This window comes from Pelophylax lessonae (assembly GCF_965119305.1).
Source record: "Pelophylax lessonae genome assembly, chromosome: 7".
Lineage (NCBI taxonomy): Eukaryota > Metazoa > Chordata > Amphibia > Anura > Ranidae > Pelophylax > Pelophylax lessonae.
This window is the reverse complement of record NC_138774.1, coordinates 107,422,843-107,441,674: the sequence shown is the minus strand read 5'-3', so window position 1 is coordinate 107,441,674 and position 18,832 is coordinate 107,422,843. Positions and strand designations below refer to the sequence as shown.

The 18,832-nt window shown below is 51.6% G+C and overlaps 1 protein-coding gene across 1 annotated transcript in view; it reads left to right on the top strand.

Moving 5' to 3' along the window:
* Positions 1 to 1,108: 1,108 nt before the first annotated feature.
* P2RY10 (P2Y receptor family member 10) overlaps positions 1,109 to 18,832 on the top strand; it is a 37,114-nt gene continuing 19,390 nt past the window's right edge. Inside the window, exon 1 of the mRNA XM_082264637.1 lies at positions 1,109 to 1,179. The gene's annotated coding sequence lies outside the window, so the exon portion shown is untranslated. The remainder of the gene's footprint in view (positions 1,180 to 18,832) is intronic.

The window sequence follows — 18,832 nt, the reverse complement described above, 5'->3', positions numbered from 1 at the left end:
GACCTCTGGTTATGACAACTTTAAGCTCTTAATAGCGAAGGCGAATGGTTAGTAAGTCCTACTATTAGTAACAGTAGTAACAGACATTGTAGGGGATTCACTGTGCATCTGCAGAGCATCAAGTCTCAAAGTGTTTGCAATCTTTTAATCTACATCTACAAACTAGAAGAACAAGAGGATGAGGAAAGATGTGTGAATGAGATATCAATGAGGTCAAGTCCATGTCATTTGAAGACAAAAAATTGAAGACACAAAGAAATTTGTGTCTAAATACCTCTTAAGGACTTAATGACCCTCATGAGACATGAATAAAAATATATAAATGTTTATTGAAACAAACACATAGAGAGTATATAAAAACATGAGATACTCAAAGTATCCTATTAGGGAATCGCATAACAGCATAACCGTAGGTATACATAGGATAACAATAAAGGCAAATAGCAACATCAGCAGTTGGCTTAGTGGGGCCAATGTACTTGGAAGTCTCTTGGTATATAGGCGGCACCTGACATGTTTCGCGATATAAGGGTATATGTCCTTCTTCAGAGGTGGCGCTGATTAACCTTGGACTTTTTAGTTCACAGTATCTATGAATATAAGAAAATTAATTTTCAAAATTATACTAACAATAATTCATTCATTGTAATAAATGCAATTAAACAAATTGTAAAGTAAAATAATTGTAAACATTTTTAACATTTTTAGAATAAATTATAATTTTTTTTTTTTAAATGTAAAAAACAAGTAAAAAGGGCTAATTCACACAAGTTCACTGTTATGTTTGTGTCCGCTAATAATGATTTTAGTGTTTTTTTAGTGAAAATTTTGTCTTGATATATTCGGGTATACAGCCAGGTAGGCTGTATTGGCCCCCATGATTTCTAACAGCAGCCCTGTCTATGGACATGTTACCAAAACAGAAAAGGCCCATAATATTTAGATTGCTATGTGCGCGGTTTGGTAGTTGTCATCTCACCTGGAGTACTAAATGTAACCCATCAGTAAATATACTCACGCACATGAGGCTTTGAGGCTTGGCAACGGAAAAAGGTTGTGGCTTTACTTTGCAGTTCTGTACTTCCTTTTTTTGTTTTGCTTGTGTCGATTGTAGATTGTACATCATCTTTCCCACAAACACGATGCACGATGCAGCTCTGACAGCTCTGCGCTGCAAAGGTAAGGTTTACATTCATTCTCCTTTACATATTATATGTACAGTATATAGACCATGTAAAAAAGACATTGAAAGGTTACCGTACATTTTATAGAGGCATTTTTAGCTAGGAATATAAACATCCTCATTATAATTCAGACACACCTCCTGCAAATTATTGCAAATCAAAAAAATATATATTGTTATACGGTCAAAATGTAAAATCATATATTCATAGTCACATTGTGTTTCAATAATTTCTTGTCTACTCCTATTAATCTGAATGATCTTGAAGTTTGTACATTTACTTTGTAAAGATCCCCCCACATATACATTCTGGAATTCTGTGACACCTGTTATTGTGTGCTGTGAGTAGGCACTGCTGGGTCACACATTTAACAGAGCCTGCCTTCTGAACCACAAAGCTGAGAGGAGGAATTTCAGGAGGCGGAGTCAGTACAGGAACCATTGTTTGCCAGCAGCAATGTACCATGGGAGACATAGTCTTTAGAAAGTGAAGGTAAACAGCAGAGGAGAAGCTGCAAAGCATGCAGGGAATCCAGGAGATGACGGAAAGAGATGACCAGCAGACAAGCAGAATTCACAACATGACAGGAGACTTTTCAAGTAGACTTATACTGGACTTTTCAATATAACTATTATTTATTTGGCTATTACAATGTTGATTTTTTGGAATGAAAATGTATGCTGTGATCATAGAACTCCTTAACCACTTAAGCCCCGGAGGATTTGGCAGCTAAAAGACCAGGGGGTATTTTGCGATTCGGCACTGCGTGACTTTAACAGACAATTGCATGGTCGTGCGACGCTGTACCTAAACGAATTTGGCGTCCTTTTTTTCCCACAAACAGAGCTTTCTTTTGGTGGTATTTGATCACCTGTGCGATTTTTTGATCACGCGCTATAAACAAAAAAAGAGCGTCAATTTTGCAAAAATAACAATATTTTTCACATTTTTTTATATGAAATTCCCCCCAAAAAAAAGTAAAAATCAAAATTTTTTAACATTTTCGGCCAATTTGTTTTATGCTACATATGTTTGGTAAAAAAAATCGCAAAAAGTGTATTTTGATTGGTTTGCGCAAAAGTTATCGCGTTTACTAACAAAGGGAAAGATTTTTGTAATTTTTGTTGTTTTTTTTTTTAACACGTAATGGCGGTGATCTGCGTTTTTTTTTTTGCGGTACTGCGACATTGCGGCGGACAGATCGGACCCTTGACTGACATTTTTGACACTTTTGGGGTTACCAGTGACATTTCTACAGTAATCAGTGCTATATATATGCACTGTTACTGTAAAATTACACTGGCAGTGAAGGAGTTAACTTTATTTGAGAGGGAGGGGCTGTGTATGTCCCTAGGGGCGTGATTCTAACTGTGATTGGCTGTGGCTTGAGCTGTAGGAACACTGATCAACGGTCCTACATAGTAGAACCGTATGATCAGTGTTTCTACACAGGGGAGAATGACAGGCAGCTTGTTTACACTAGCTGCCTGCCTTTCTCCCTCTCCGTGACCGCGTGGGAGCGGGAGCGCACCTCTGGCGGCGCACGCTCGCTCCCCAGAGCCTCACAGGCTAGTGACGTTTATTTACGTCACTTTGCCTGTGAGGGGCTGACTGCCGCAGTATATCTACTTGCGGCGGTCGGCAAGCGGTTAAAGCACATTTGCAGATTATTTACAACGATCTGACTCCTGCAGCATACAGAAAAACTCTTGAGTGCCAAAACCTAACAGGATCTATTATGCAGATATTGCTTTCAGTTTCTGAAGTCAGGACTTAACTCCCTCCTATCCGGCCAATAGCAAAATGACAGCCGGGCGGTGGATCAGTTATCCTGATTGGGCATCAAATGACATCCTTCAGGATTCACCACTGATGCACACCCGCAGGGTCGTGCAGTGCGGCGATTGGTATTGCAGTGTGTTGCTCCGCATTTCTGATCACGGTAAAGAGCCTAAGATGTAGGCTCTTTACAATGTGATTAGCTGTGTCCAATCACAGCTGATCACAACATAACCAGAAAGTGCCAGTTATCGGCATTCCTCTATTCACTGCTGACACCGCATGAATAGAGATTGCTGATAAGCAGTGCAGTGATTATCAGTGCAGCTCCCTCAGCGATGCATACCAGTGCCCATCTGTGATGCCCACCAGTGCCCAAAAGTACCCACCAGTAATGCCAATCAGTGCCCATAAGCAATGCCAATCAGTGCTTATCAGTGATGTCAATCAGTGCCCATTAGTAATGCCAATCAGTGCCCATCAATAATTACTGTTAGTGCCTCCTTATCAGTGCCACCCAACAGTGCCATCTATCAGTGCAAATCAGTGACGCCTATCAGTGCCCATTATTGCTGTCTATCAGTGCCAACTATCAGTGCCCATCAGTGCTGCCTATTAGTGTCTATCAGTGCTGCATATCAGTGCTACCTATCAGTGCCCATCAGTGCTGCATAACAGTGCCACCTATCAGTGCCCATCAGTGCTGCATATTAATGCCACCTCATCAGTGCCCATTTCTGTCCAGCAGGGACCAATGATTAGGCATTCGGCCAATTAGGTACATTCAATAAGTTACCCATACAAGTCTACACTTTTCCTTGACCTGTTGCATAAAAATGTAAACGCAGTAGCACAGTCAGCTGGCACAGCAAAAGGAGATGTACACACAGCTGACGTTCCTCCTTCCGTCTGAAGGAACAAGTCTCTGGTCTGTTGAAGGTGTTGGAGAGGGCAAGGGAGAGCTTTAGAGAATTTTCCACCATCATTTCAAAGTGAACCTATTATTAAAATCCACATATTAATAAGACCCGTGTCAGCATTACCAGTTCCATTTACATTTTGAGTAAAAGCTACCTTTTTTGCCGTGAAAATAACAACTACTAAAACAAATATTAACCGAAACAACAATCACTAACCCTAATAGCTTAGCCTAGGTTAAGATCACTTTAGCTACTACTTTAAGAGTATTTCAGGCTATTAAAGTCTGCGGTAAGTCTACTTATTCCAGACAGATCCTGTCTGAGTTGTGAGCGCACAGAGGAACTTCAGTGTTTTTTTTTTTTTAATTCAGTAGTTACAAACACTGTAGCCGCTGACTTTAGGATGCAGGCATTTACCAGTGCCTGGAGTTTAGACCTGTCTTCCCGAAGCCAGTTCTTTTTACTGCTGTGGGTCTCCCTACAGCACCATCTTGAATATGAGAGCTTCCTGAGGAACCACAGCCGTCTGCCCACTGCGCATGCACAAGCCTGCGCAGCACTCTGTGAACAGTCCTGCATCCTCCTGAAACATATAATGTGTCCCAGGAGGCTGCGGGAGGGGGCAGGGAAAGCAATGTCATCCTTGCCCAGGTGTGAATTGCAAAAGTGGGAGCAGGTACCAATAAAAATCAGTAACTGCTCCCCTCTACCTCCCCAGAAAATGTCTGTAACTCAGTTACAGGCTTTGGGGGAAGGAGCAAACCAGCAGTACTTCACTTTTTGAGTGAAGATCAGCTTTATTTAAGTAAAAACAAAAAAATATTTGATTGCTTGCTTTAAAGTGATTGCAAAGTCTCCTTTTTAAAAAAACAAACATGTTATACTTACCTCGTTGGTTTTGCACAGAGCAGCCCAGATCCTCCTCTTCTCGGGTCCCTCTTTGCTGCTCCTGGCCCCTCTCTCCTGTCGAGTGCCCCTACAGCAAGAAGCTTACTATGGCACCCAAGTCCTTGTGTCCATTCAGACCGGCCCCACCCCATCTCTCTCCTGATTGGCTAACTGGCCTATATTGACAGCCGCACGAGCCAATGGCGCTGCTGCTGTGTCTCAGCAAATCAGGAGGGAGAGGGCGGCCGAGGGACTCCTGGACATCACTGGACAGAAATGGGACTCAGGTAAGTATTGGGGGGGGGGGGGGGCTGGGGAAGTTGCTGTACACAGAAGGCTTTTTATCTTGAAGCATAGAATGTATTAAGATAAAAAACCTTCTGCCTTTACAACTTCTTTAAGCTGATCTCTTTCACATCCAAAAATGATTTAGAATCTTTAGGTCCTCTTTAAATCTCATGTAAACTAGTAAACAAACAAAATGATATATTACCAGCTCTTAAATGTGATGACTGCATTACTTTTCTCTTTCCTGTTTTTTCCCCTCATTTTCACCTGTTGATCCTGCCAGTAACACACTTCCTGTCTATGCACTGTACCTATGGAGGAGCAGGTTGTCACACTAAATAACTTTTCTGATTTAAAGTACAAACATCCTTCTTCTCATTTAAAATACCTAGGGAGGAGGTGTCCTGTAGTTTTCAACTAACTAACAAAAGTTAGTTGGAAAGGATGAAAACTTTGTTTCAAATTTCAGTTCAGGCCACAGGAAGCTGCAAAGACACAAGATTTCTGGAAAGTTCAACAGGTATTTTTCTGTACTTATAAAAGATGTAATAAAAAGAAAACAAATGCAGCCTTCACGTCTAAGGACTGGTAAGCAGCAATATATTATGATTTTCTTCTTGAGTTCATATACACCTTAAACACGTTTTGGATCCCTGTAGACTTAAAGTAGGGCTTCTGAAAAACTCCTGAAACAGTGCGTAACACACAATTATTTGTGTTACTACTTTTCCTAATAACTAGCTATTCATTGGCACAACAAAAATGATCACACGTAAAAACATTTCAAAAATGCATGTACAAAATGGTAAAAAACTGTTACTTTAAAGAAAAAAACGCTACAAGAGGCACAAGGTTTTAAAGACTCCTATGTTAGTGAAGCCCCTGTCATGAAAAATGTCTTCCACTTTGGGTACTTCTTTCCAGGGCTGGCGCAAGCATAAGGCTGGTAAGGCATCCGCCTTAGGGCACCAGGATATGGGGAGCAGTAAAATCCGACTCCTCTGCTCTGCTGTTACTCAATTTCTGCTACTCAGTCTTCTCCTTCCCTCCATCCCTCCTGGTTTTCTGCAGTTCTGACCTTGTCCTGCAGGCGGAGAGGCTGCCCGGGATGCTGCAGAACAGAGTTCTATCCGATAACTTTTGTAGCCATGTGAAGGCAGGTCTGGAGAGCTCTGTGATTTAAAGGGCCCAGCAGCAAAGTAAGAGGAAGTTGCTTAGTTTACTGACGGCACTGTATCTTCCCTCTCCCAGCCCTGCAGAACATCTTTCCTGTCATGTGATGTTCTCCAGGGCTGAGAGAGGGGAAATAGGCTTGATGTTCTGCAGGGCTGGTAGAGGGGGGACAGGTCTCAATGCCTCCCTTCTATCACCCCTATGCCCCCCCCCCACCACACCCCCAATGTTTGAAGTGGTGCAAAATGTATGGGGCAATGTTTACACAGAGGGGCCATGTGTACCAGTGAGTGGTAGGGGGTAGAGTGTGCATGGGACTGGACAGGGGATAATGGCAGTGTGCACAGGGGATAATGTGTGGAGAGGAAAAGGGGACAGTGTGTACAGCAGGAGAGCAGTATGTGTGCAGGGGAAAAGGGGGCAGGGTGTACGTCAGGAGAGCAATGTGTGTGCAGGGGAAAAGGGGCAGTGTGTACAGCAGGAGAGCATTGTGTGTGCAGAGGAAAGGGGGACAGGGTGTAAAGCAGGAGAGCAGTGTGTGTCCAGGGGAAAAGGGGGTAGTGTGTACAGCAGGTGTGCAGGTTATGTGCAGGGGAAAGAGGGACAGGGTGTACAGCAGAAGAACAGTGTGTGTGCAGGAGAAAATGGGGCAATGCATACAGTAGGAGAGCAGTGTGTGTCCAGGGGAAAAGGGGGCAGTGTGTACAGCAGGTGAGCAGGGTATGTACAGGGGAAAAGGGGACAGTGTGTACAGCAGGAGAGCAGTGTGTGTGCAGGGGAAAAGGGGCAGTGTGTACAGCAGGGGAGCAGTGTGTGTTCAGGGGAAAAGGAGCAGTGTGTACAGCAGGAGAGCAGTGTGTGTGCAGGGGAAAAGGGGACAGGTGTACAGCAGGAGAGCAGTGTGTGTGCAGGGGAAAAGGGGGCAGGGTGTACAGCAGGAGAGCAGTGTGTGTGCAGGGGAAAAGGGGACACGGTGTACAGCAGGAGAGCAGTGTGTGTGCAGGGGAAAAGGGGCGGTGTTCACAGCAGGAGAGCAGTGTGTGTGCATGGGAATAGGGGACAGGGTGTACAGCAGGGGAGCAGTGTGTGTGCTGGGGAAAAGGCGGCAGGGTGTACAGCAGGTGAGCAGTGTATGTGCAGGGGACAAGGGGACACGGTGTACAGCAGGAGAGCAGTGTGTGTGCAGGGGAAAAGGGGGCAGTGTGTACAGCAGGTGAGCAGGGTGTGTCCAGGGGAAAAGAGGGCAGTGTGTACAGCAGGTGAGCAGTGTATGTGCAGGGGAAAAGGGGACGGGGTGTACAGCAGGAGAGCAGTGTGTGTGCAGGGGAAAAGGGGCAGTGTGTACAGCAGGAGAGCAGTGTGTGTGTGCAGGGGAAAAGGGGACAGAGTGTACAGCAGGGGAGCAGTGTGTGTGCAGGGGAAAAGGGGACAGGGTGTACAGCAGGGGAGCAGTTTGTGTGCAGGGGAAAAGGGGGCAGAGTGTACAGCAGGAGAGCAGTGTGTGTGCAGGGGAAAAGGGGGCAAGGTGTACAGCAGGTGAGCAGTATGTGTACAGGGGAAAAGTGGCAGTGTGTACAGGAGGTGAGCAGTGTATGTGCAGGGGAAAGGGGGACATGGTGTACAGCAGGAGAGCAGTGTGTGTGCATGGGGAAAAGGGGAACTGTGTACAGTATGTGAGCAGTGTGTGTGCAGGGGAAAAGGGGGAAGTGTGTACAGCAGGTGAGCAGTGTATGTGCAGGGGAAAAGGGGACAGGTTGTACAGCAGGAGAGCAGTGTGTGTGCAGGAGAAAGGGGGCATGGTGTACAGCAGTAGAGCAGTGTGTGTGTAGGGGAAAAGGGAGCAGGGTGCACAGCAGGAGAGCAGTGTGGGTGCAGGGGAAAAGGGGACAGGGTATACAGCAGGAGAGCAGTGTGTATGCAGGGGAAAAGGGGGCAGGGTGTTCAGCAGGAGAGCAGTGTGTGTGCAGGGGAAAAGGGGGCAGGATGCACAGCAGGAGAGCAGTGTGTGTGCAGGGGAAAAGGGGGCAGGGTGTTCAGCAGGAGAGCAGTGTATGTGCAGAGGAAAAGGGGGCAGGGTAATCTCTCCCAGCCCTGCAGAACATCTCTCCTGTCATGTGATGTTCTCCAGGGCTGAGAGAGGGGAAAAAGCTTGATGATCTGCAGGGCTGGTAGAGGGGGGACAGGTCTCAATGCCTCCCTTCTATCACCCCTAACCCCCCCCCCCACCCCACCCCCCAATGATTGAAGTGGTGCAAAATGTATGGGGCAATGTTTACACAGAGGGGCAATGTGTACCAGTGAGTGGTAGGGGGTAGTGTGTGCATGGGACTGGGGTGGGGAGATTTGTACAGAGGGGAGCAGTGTGGACAGGGGATAATGTGTGGAGAGGAAAAGGGGACAGTGTGTACAGCAGGAGAGCAGTGTGTGTGCAGGGGAAAAGGGGGCAGGGTGTACGTCAGGAGAGCAATGTGTGTGCAGGGGAAAAGGGGCAGTGTGCACAGAAGGAGAGCATTGTGTGTGCAGGGGAAAGGGGGACAGGGTGTAAAGCAGGAGAGCAGTGTGTGTCCAGGGGAAAAGGGGGCAGTGTGTACAGCAGGTGTGCAGGTTATGTGCAGGGGAAAGAGGGACAGGGTATACAGCAGAAGAACAGTGTGTGTGCAGGAGAAAAGGGTGCAATGCATACAGCAGGAGAGCAGTGTGTGTACAGGGGAAAAAGGGGCAGTGTGTACAGCAGGTGAGCAGGGTATGTACAGGGCAAAAGGGGACAGGGTGTACAGCAGGAGAGCAGTGTGTGTGCAGGGGAAAAGGGGCAGTGTGTACAGCAGGAAAGCAGTGTGTGTGCAGGGGAAAAGGGGCAGTGTGTACAGCAGGGGAGCAGTGTGTGTGTGCAGGGGAAAATGTGCAGTGTGTACAGCAGGAGAGCAGTGTGTGTCCAGGGGAAAAGGGGGCAGTGTGTACAGCAGTTGAGCAGTGTATGTACAGGGGAAAAGGGGACAGGGTGTACAGCAGGAGAAGAGTGTGTGTGCGCAGGGGGAAAAGGGGCAGTGTGTACAGCAGGAGAGCAGTGTGTGTGCAGGGGAAAAGGGGCAGTGTGTACAGCAGGGGAGCAGTGTGTGTGCAGGGGAAAAGGTGCAGTGTGTACAGCAGGAGAGCAGTGTGTGTGCAGGGGAAAAGGGGACAGGTGTACAGCAGGAGAGCAGTGTGTGTCCAGGGGAAAAGGGGGCACTGTGTACAGCAGGAGAGCAGTGTGTGTGCAGGGGAAAAGGGGACACGGTGTACAGCAGGAGAGCAGTGTGTGCAGGGGAAAAGGGGGCAGGGTGTACAGCAGGTGAGAAGTGTGTGTCCAGGGGAAAAGGGGGCAGAGTATACAGCAGGTGAGCCGTGTATGTGCAGGGGAAAAGGGGACACGGTGTACAGCAGGAGACCAGTGTGTGTGCAGGGGAAAAGGGGGCAGTGTGTATAGCAGGTGAGCAGGGGGTGTCCAGGGGAAAAGAGGGCAGTGTGTACAGCAGGTGAGCAGTGTATGTGCAGGGGAAAAGGGGACGGGGTGTACAGCAGGAGAGCAGTGTGTGTGCAGGGGAAAAGGGGACAGGGTGTACAGCAGGGGAGCAGTGTCTGTGTGCAGTGGAAAAGGGGGCAGAGTGTACAGCAGGAGAGCAGTGTGTGTGCAGGGGAAAAGGGGGCAGGGTGTACAGCAGGAGAGCAGTGTGTGTCCAGGGGAAAAGGGGGCAAGGTGTACAGCAGGTGAGCAGGATGTGTACAGGGGAAAAGTGGCAGTGTGTACAGCAGGTGAGCAGTGTATGTGCAGGGGAAAGGGGGACATGGTGTACAGGAGGAGAGCAGTGTGTGTGCATGGGGAAAAGGGGCAGTGTGTACAGTATGTGAGCAGTGTGTGTGCAGGGGAAAAGGGGGCAGTGTGTACAGCAGGTGAGCAGTGTATGTGCAGGGGAAAAGGGGACAGGTTGTACAGCAGGAGAGCAGTGTGTGTGCATGAGAAAAGGGGGCATGGTGTACAGCAGTAAAGCAGTGTGTGTGCAGGGGAAAAGGGGGCAGGGTGTGCAGCATGAGAGCAGTGTGTGTGCAAGGATAAAGGGGGCAGGGTGCACAGCAGGAGAGCAGTGTGGGTGCAGGGGAAAAGGGGACAGGGTATACACAGGGTATACAGCAGGAGAGCAGTGTGTATGCAGGTAAAAAGAGGGCAGGGTGTTCAGCAGGAGAGCAGTGTGTGTGCAGGGGAAAAGGGGGCAGGGTGCACAGCAGGAGAGCAGTGTGTGTGCAGGGGAAAAGGGGACAGGGTATACAGCAGGAGAGCAGTGTGTGTGCAGAGGAAAAGGGGGCAGGGTGTTCAGCAGGAGAGCAGTGTGTGTGCAGAGGAATAGGGGGCAGGGTAATCAGCAGTTGAGCAGTGTGTGTCCAGGGGAAAAGGGGGCAGGGTGTACAGCAGTTGAGCAGTGTGTGTGCAGGGGAAAAGGGGCAGTGTGTACAGCAGATGAGCAGTGTGTGTGCAGGGGAAAAGGGGGCAGGGTGCACAGCAGGAGATCAGTGTGGGTGCAGGGGAAAAGGGGACAGGGTATACAGCAGGAGAACAGTGTGTATGCAGGGGAAAAGGGGGCAGGGTGTACAGCAGGGGAGCAGTGTGTGTGCAGGGGAAAAGGGGGCAGGGTGTACAGCAGGTGAGCAGTGTGTGTCCAGGGGAAAAGGGGGCAGAGTATACAGCAGGTGAGCAGTGTATGTGCAAGGGAAAAGGGGACACGGTGTACAGCAGGAGAGCAGTGTGTGTGCAGGGGAAAAGGGGGCAGTGTGTACAGCAGGTGAGCAGGGTGTGTCCAGGGGAAAAGAGGGCAGTGTGTACAGCAGGTGAGCAGTGTATGTGCAGGAGAAAAGGGGACGGGGTGTACAGCAGGAGAGCAGTGTGTGTGCAGGGGAAAAGGGGCAGTGTGTACAGCAGGAGAGCAGTGTGTGTGCAGGGGAAAAGGGGACAGAGTGTACAGCAGGGGAGCAGTGTGTGTGCAGGGGAAAATGGGACAGGGTGTACATCAGGGGAGCAGTGTGTGTGTGCAGGGGAAAAGGGGGCAGAGTGTACAGCAGGAGAGCAGTGTGTGTGCAGGGGAAACGGAGGCAGGGTGTACAGCAGGAGAGCAGTGTGTGTCCAGGGGAAAAGGGGGCAAGGTGTACAGCAGGTGAGCAGTATGTGTACAGGGGAAAAGTGGCAGTGTGTACAGCAGGTGAGCAGTGTATGTGCAGGGGAAAGGGGGGCATGGTGTACAGCAGGAGAACAGTGTGTGTGCATGGGTAAAAGGGGCAGTGTGTACAGTATGTGAGCAGTGTGTGTGCAGGGGAAAAGGGGGCAGTGTGTACAGCAGGTGAGCAGTGTATGTGCAGGGGAAAAGGGGACAGGTTGTACAGCAGGAGAACAGTGTGTGCAGGAGAAAAGGGGGCATGGTGTACATCAGTAGAGCAGTGTGTGTGCAGGAGAAAAGGGTGCAATGCATACAGCAGGAGAGCAGTGTGTGTACAGGGGAAAAGGGGGCAGTGTGTACAGCAGGTGAGCAGGGTATGTACAGGGGAAAAGGGGACAGAGTGTACAGCAGGAGAGCAGTGTGTGTGCAGGGGAAAAGGGGCAGTGTGTACAGCAGGAGAGCAGTGTGTGTGCAGGGGAAAAGGGGCAGTGTGTACAGCAGGAGAGCAGTGTGTGTGCAGGGGAAAAGGGGCAGTGTGTAAAGAAGGGGAGCAGTGTGTGTGCAGGGGAAAAGGTGCAGTGTGTACAGCAGGAGAGCAGTGTGTGTGCAGGGAAAAAGGGGACAGGTGTACAGCAGGAGAGCAGTGTGTGTCCAGGGGAAAAGGGGGCAGGGTGTACAGCAGGAGAGCAGTGTGTGTGCAGGGGAAAAGGGGACACGGTGTACAGCAGGAGAGCAGTGAGTGTGCAGGGGAAAAGGGGCAGTGTTCACAGCAGGAGAGCAGTGTGTGTGCATGGGAAAAGGGGACAGGGTGTACAGCAGGGGAGCAGTGTGTGTGCAGGGGAAAAGGGGGCAGAGTATACAGCAGGTGAGCAGTGTATGTGCAGGGGAAAAGGGGACACGGTGTACAGCAGGAGAGCAGTGTGTGTGTAGGGGAAAAGGGGGCAGTGTGTACAGCAGGTGAGCAGGGTGTGTCCACGAGAAAAGAGGGCAGTGTGTACAGCAGGTGAGCAGTGTATGTGCAGGGGAAAAGGAGACGGGTGTACAGCAGAAGAGCAGTGTGTGTGCAGGGGAAAAGGGGCAGTGTGTACAGCAGGAGAGCAGTGTGTGTGAAGGGGAAAAGGGGACAGAGTGCACAGCAGGGGAGCAGTGTGTGTGTGCAGGGGAAAAGGGGACAGGGTGTACAGCAGGGGAGCAGTGTCTGTGTGCAGGGGAAAAGGGGGCAGAGTGTACAGCAGGAGAGCAGTGTGTGTGCAGGGGAAAAGGGGCCAGGGTGTACAGCAGGAGAGCAGTGTGTGTCCAGGGGAAAAGGGGGCAAGGTGTACAGCAGGTGAGCAGTATGTGTACAGGGGAAAAGTGGCAGTGTGTATAGCAGGTGAGCAGTGTATGTGCAGGGGAAAGGGGGACATGGTGTACAGCAGGAGAGCAGTGTGTGTGCATGGGGAAAAGGGGCAGTGTGTACACTATGTGAGCAGTGTGTGTGCAGGGGAAAAGGGGGCAGGGTGTACAGCAGGTGAGCAGTGTATGTGCAGGGGAAAAGGGGACAGGTTGTACAGCAGGAGAGCAGTGTGTGTGCAGGAGAAAAGGGGGCATGGTGCACAGCAGTAGAACAGTGTGTGTGCAGGGGAAAAGGGGGCAGGGTGTACAGAATGAGAGCAGTGTGTGTGCAGGGGAAAAGGGGGCAGGGTGCACAGCAGGAGAGCAGTGTGGGTGCAGGGGAAAAGGGGACAGGGTATACAGCAGGAGAGCAGTGTGTGTGCAGGAGAAAAGGGGGCAGGGTGTTCAGCAGGAGAGCAGTGTGTGTGCAGAGGAAAAGGGGGCAGGGTAATCAGCAGTTGAGCAGTGTATGTGCAGGGGAAAAGGGGCAGTGTGTACAGCAGATGAGCAGTGTGTGTGCAGGGGAAAAGTGGACAGGGTGCACAGCAGGGGAGCAGTGTGGGTGCAGGGGAAAAGGGGACAGGGTATACAGCAGGAGAGCAGTGTGTATGCAGGGAAAAAGGGGGCAGGGTGTACAGCAGGGGAGCAGTGTGTGTGCAGGGGAAAAGGGGGCAGGGTGTACAGCAGGTGAGCAGTGTGTGTCCAGGGGAAAAGGGGGCAGAGTATACAGCAGGTGAGCAGTGTATGTGCAGGGGAAAAGGGGACACGGTGTACAGCAGGAGAGCAGTGTGTGTGCAGGGGAAAAGGGGGCAGTGTGTACAGCAGGTGAGCAGGGTGTGTCCAGGGGAAAAGAGGGCAGTGTGTACAGCAGGTGAGCAGTGTATGTGCAGGGGAAAAGGGGACAGAGTGTACAGCAGGGGAGCAGTGTGTGTGCAGGGGAAAATTGGACAGGGTGTACATCAGGGGAGCAGTGTGTGTGTGCAGGGGAAAAGGGGGCAGAGTGTACAGCAGGAGAGCAGTGTGTGTGCAGGGGAAACGGAGGCAGGGTGTACAGCAGGAGAGCAGTGTGTGTCCAGGGGAAAAGGGGGCAAGGTGTACAGCAGGTGTGCAGTATGTGTACATGGGAAAAGTGGCAGTGTGTACAGCAGGTGAGCAGTGTATGTGCAGGGGAAAGGGGGGCATGGTGTACAGCAAGAGAGCAGTGTGTGTGCATGGGGAAAAGGGGCAGTGTGTACAGTATGTGAGCAGTGTGTGTGCAGGGGAAAAGGGGGCAGTGTGTACAGCAGGTGAGCAGTGTATGTGCAGGGGAAAAGGGGACAGGTTGTACAGCAGGAGAGCAGTGTGTGCAGGAGAAAAGGGGGCATGGTGTACAGCAGTAGAGCAGTGTGTGTGCAGGAGAAAAGGGTGCAATGCATACAGCAGGAGAGCAGTGTGTGTACAGGGGAAAAGGGGGCAGTGTGTACAGCAGGTGAGCAGGGTATGTACAGGGGAAAAGGGGACAGAGTGTACAGCAGGAGAGCAGTGTGTGTGCAGGGGAAAAGGGGCAGTGTGTACAGCAGGAGAGCAGTGTGTGTGCAGGGGAAAAGGGGCAGTGTGTACAGCGGGGGAGCAGTGTGTGTGCAGGGGAAAAGGTGCAGTGTGTACAGCAGGAGAGCAGTGTGTGTCCAGGGGAAAAGGGGGCAGTGTGTACAGCAGTTGAGCAGTGTATGTACAGGCGAAAAGGGGACAGGGTGTACAGCAGGAGAGCAGTGTGTGTGCAGGGGAAAAGGGGTGTGTGTACAGCAGGAGAGCAGTGTGTGTGCAGGGGAAAAGGGGCAGTGTGTACAGAAGGGGAGCAGTGTGTGTGCAGAGGAAAAGGTGCAGTGTGTACAGCAGGAGAGCAGTGTGTGTGCAGGGGAAAAGGGGACAGGTGTACAGCAGGAGAGCAGTGTGTGTCCAGGGGAAAAGGGGGCAGGGTGTACAGCAGGTGAGCAGTGTATGTGCAGGGGAAAGGGGGACATGGTGTACAGCAGGAGAGCAGTGTGTGTGCATGGGGAAAAGGGGCAGTGTGTACACTATGTGAGCAGTGTGTGTGCAGGGGAAAAGGGGGCAGGGTGTACAGCAGGTGAGCAGTGTATGTGCAGGGGAAAAGGGGACAGGTTGTACAGCAGGAGAGCAGTGTGTGTGCAGGAGAAAAGGGGGCATGGTGCACAGCAGTAGAACAGTGTGTGTGCAGGGGAAAAGGGGGCAGGGTGTACAGAATGAGAGCAGTGTGTGTGCAGGGGAAAAGGGGGCAGGGTGCACAGCAGGAGAGCAGTGTGGGTGCAGGGGAAAAGGGGACAGGGTATACAGCAGGAGAGCAGTGTGTGTGCAGGAGAAAAGGGGGCAGGGTGTTCAGCAGGAGAGCAGTGTGTGTGCAGAGGAAAAGGGGGCAGGGTAATCAGCAGTTGAGCAGTGTATGTGCAGGGGAAAAGGGGCAGTGTGTACAGCAGATGAGCAGTGTGTGTGCAGGGGAAAAGTGGACAGGGTGCACAGCAGGGGAGCAGTGTGGGTGCAGGGGAAAAGGGGACAGGGTATACAGCAGGAGAGCAGTGTGTATGCAGGGAAAAAGGGGGCAGGGTGTACAGCAGGGGAGCAGTGTGTGTGTAGGGGAAAAGGGGGCAGGGTGTACAGCAGGTGAGCAGTGTGTGTCCAGGGGAAAAGGGGGCAGAGTATACAGCAGGTGAGCAGTGTATGTGCAGGGGAAAAGAGGACACGGTGTACAGCAGGAGAGCAGTGTATGTGCAGGGGAAAAGGGGACAGAGTGTACAGCAGGGGAGCAGTGTGTGTGCAGGGGAAAATTGGACAGGGTGTACATCAGGGGAGCAGTGTGTGTGTGCAGGGGAAAAGGGGGCAGAGTGTACAGCAGGAGAGCAGTGTGTGTCCAGGGGAAAAGGGGGCAAGGTGTACAGCAGGTGTGCAGTATGTGTACATGGGAAAAGTGGCAGTGTGTACAGCAGGTGAGCAGTGTATGTGCAGGGGAAAGGGGGGCATATTGTACAGCAAGAGAGCAGTGTGTGTGCAGGGGAAAAGGGGGCAGTGTGTACAGCAGGTGAGCAGTGTATGTGCAGGGGAAAAGGGGACAGGTTGTACAGCAGGAGAGCAGTGTGTGCAGGAGAAAAGGGGGCATGGTGTACAGCAGTAGAGCAGTGTGTGTGCAGGAGAAAAGGGTGCAATGCATACAGCAGGAGAGCAGTGTGTGTACAGGGGAAAAGGGGGCAGTGTGTACAGCAGGTGAGCAGGGTATGTACAGGGGAAAAGGGGACAGAGTGTACAGCAGGAGAGCAGTGTGTGTGCAGGGGAAAAGGGGCAGTGTGTACAGCAGGAGAGCAGTGTGTGTGCAGGGGAAAAGGGGCAGTGTGTAAAGCAGGGGAGCAGTGTGTGTGCAGGGGAAAAGGTGCAGTGTGTACAGCAGGAGAGCAGTGTGTGTCCAGGGGAAAAGGGGGCAGTGTGTACAGCAGTTGAGCAGTGTATGTACAGGCGAAAAGGGGACAGGGTGTACAGCAGGAGAGCAGTGTGTGTGCAGGGGAAAAGGGGTGTGTGTACAGCAGGAGAGCAGTGTGTGTGCAGGGGAAAAGGAGCAGTGTGTACAGAAGGGGAGCAGTGTGTGTGCAGAGGAAAAGATGCAGTGTGTACAGCAGGAGAGCAGTGTGTGTGCAGGGGAAAAGGGGACAGGTGTACAGCAGGAGAGCAGTGTGTGTCCAGGGGAAAAGGGGGCAGGGTGTACAGCAGGAGAGCAGTGTGTGTGCAGGGGAAAAGGGGACACGGTGTACAGCAGGAGAGCAGTGTGTGTGCAGGGGAAAAGGGGCGGTGTTCACAGCAGGGGAGCAGTGTGTGTGCAGGGGAAAAGCGGGCAGGGTGTACAGCAGGTGAGTAGTGTGTGTCCAGGGGAAAAGGGGGCAGAGTATACAGCAGGTGAGCAGTGTATGTGCAGGGGAAAAGGGGACACGGTGTACAGCAGGAGAGCAGTGTGTGTGCAGGGGAAAAGGGGGCAGTGTGTACAGCAGGTGAGCAGGGTGTGTCCACGGGAAAAGAGGGCAGTGTGTACAGCAGGTGAGCAGTGTATGTGCAGGGGAAAAGGGGACGGGGTGTACAGCAGGAGAGCAGTGGTGTGCAGGGGAAAAGGGGCAGTGTGTACAGCAGGAGAGCAGTGTGTGTGCAGGGGAAAAGGGGACATGGTGTACAGCAGGGGAGCAGTGTCTGTGTGCAGGGGAAAAGGGGGCAGGGTGCACAGCAGGAGAGCAGTGTGTGTGCAGGGGAAAAGGGGGCAGGGTGCACAGCAGGAGAGCAGTGTGGGTGCAGGGGAAAAGGGGACAGGGTATACAGCAGGAGAACAGTGTGTATGCAGGTGAAAAGGGGGCAGGGTGTTCAGCAGGAGAGCAGTGTGTGTGCAGGGGAAAAGGGGGCAGGGTGCACAGCAGGAGAGCAGTGTGTGTGCAGGGGAAAAGGGGACAGGGTATACAGCAGGAGAGCAGTGTGTGTGCAGGAGAAAAGGGGGCAGGGTGTTCAGCAGGAGAGCGGTTTGTGTGCAGAGGAAAAGGGGGCAGGGTAATCAGCAGTTGAGCAGTGTATGTGCAGGGGAAAAGGGGCAGTGTGTACAGCAGATGAGCAGTGTGTGTGCAGGGGAAAAGTGGACAGGGTGCAAAGCAGGAGAGCAGTGTGGGTGCAGGGGAAAAGGGGACAGGGTATACAGCAGGAGAGCAGTGTGTATGCAGGGGAAAAGGGGGCAGGGTGTACAGCAGGGGAGCAGTGTGTGTGCAGGGGAAAAGGGGGCAGGGTGTACAGCAGGTGAACAGTGTGTGTCCAGGGGAAAAGGGGGCAGAGTATACAGCAGGTGAGCAGTGTATGTGCAGGGGAAAAGGGGACACGGTGTACAGCAGGAGAGCAGTGTGTGTGCAGGGGAAAAGGGGGCAGTGTGTACAGCAGGTGAGCAGGGTGTGTCCAGGGGAAAAGAGGGCAGTGTGTACAGCAGGTGAGCAGTGTATGTGCAGGGGAAAAGGGGACAGAGTGTACAGCAGGGGAGCAGTGTGTGTGCAGGGGAAAATGGGACAGGGTGTACATCAGGGGAGCAGTGTGTGTGTGCAGGTGAAAACGTGGCAGAGTGTACAGCAGGAGAGCAGTGTGTGTGCAGGGGAAACGGAGGCAGGGTGTACAGCAGGAGAGAAGTGTGTGTCCAGGGGAAAAGGGGGCAAGGTGTACAGCAGGTGAGCAGTATGTGTACAGGGGAAAAGTGGCAGTGTGTACAGCAGGTGAGCAGTGTATGTGCAGGGGAAAGGGGGGGGCATGGTGTAAAGCAGGAGAGCAGTGTGTGTGCATGGGGAAAAGGGGCAGTGTGTACAGTATGTGAGCAGTGTGTGTGCAGGGGAAAAGGGGGCAGTATGTACAGCAGGTGAACAGTGTATGTGCAGGGGAAAAGGGGACAGGTTGTACAGCAGGAGAGCAGTGTGTGCCGGAGAAAAGGGGGCATGGTGTACAGCAGTAGAGCAGTGTGTGTGCAGGAGAAAAGGGTGCAATGCATACAGCAGGAGAGCAGTGTGTGTACAGGGGAAAAGGGGACAGTGTGTACAGCAGGTGAGCAGGGTATGTACAGGGGAAAAGGGGACAGAGTGTACAGCAGGAGAGCAGTGTGTGTGCAGGGGAAAAGGGGGCAGTGTGTACAGCAGGAGAGCAGTGTGTGTGCAGGGGAAAAGGGGCAGTCTGTACAGCAGGGGAGCAGTGTGTGTGCAGGGGAAAAGGTGCAGTGTGTACAGCAGGAGAGCAGTGTGTGTCCAGGGGAAAAGGGGGCAGTGTGTACAGCAGTTGAGCAGTGTATGTACAGCAGGTGAGCGGTGTGTGTCCAGGGGAAAAGGGGGCAGAGTATACAGCAGGTGAACAGTGTATGTGCAGGGGAAAAGGGGACACGGTGTACAGCAGGAGAGCAGTGTGTGTGCAGGGGAAAAGGGGGCAGTGTGTACAGCAGGTGAGCAGGGTGTGTCCAGGGGAAAGAGGGCAGTGTGTACAGCAGGTGAGCAGTGTATGTGCAGGGGAA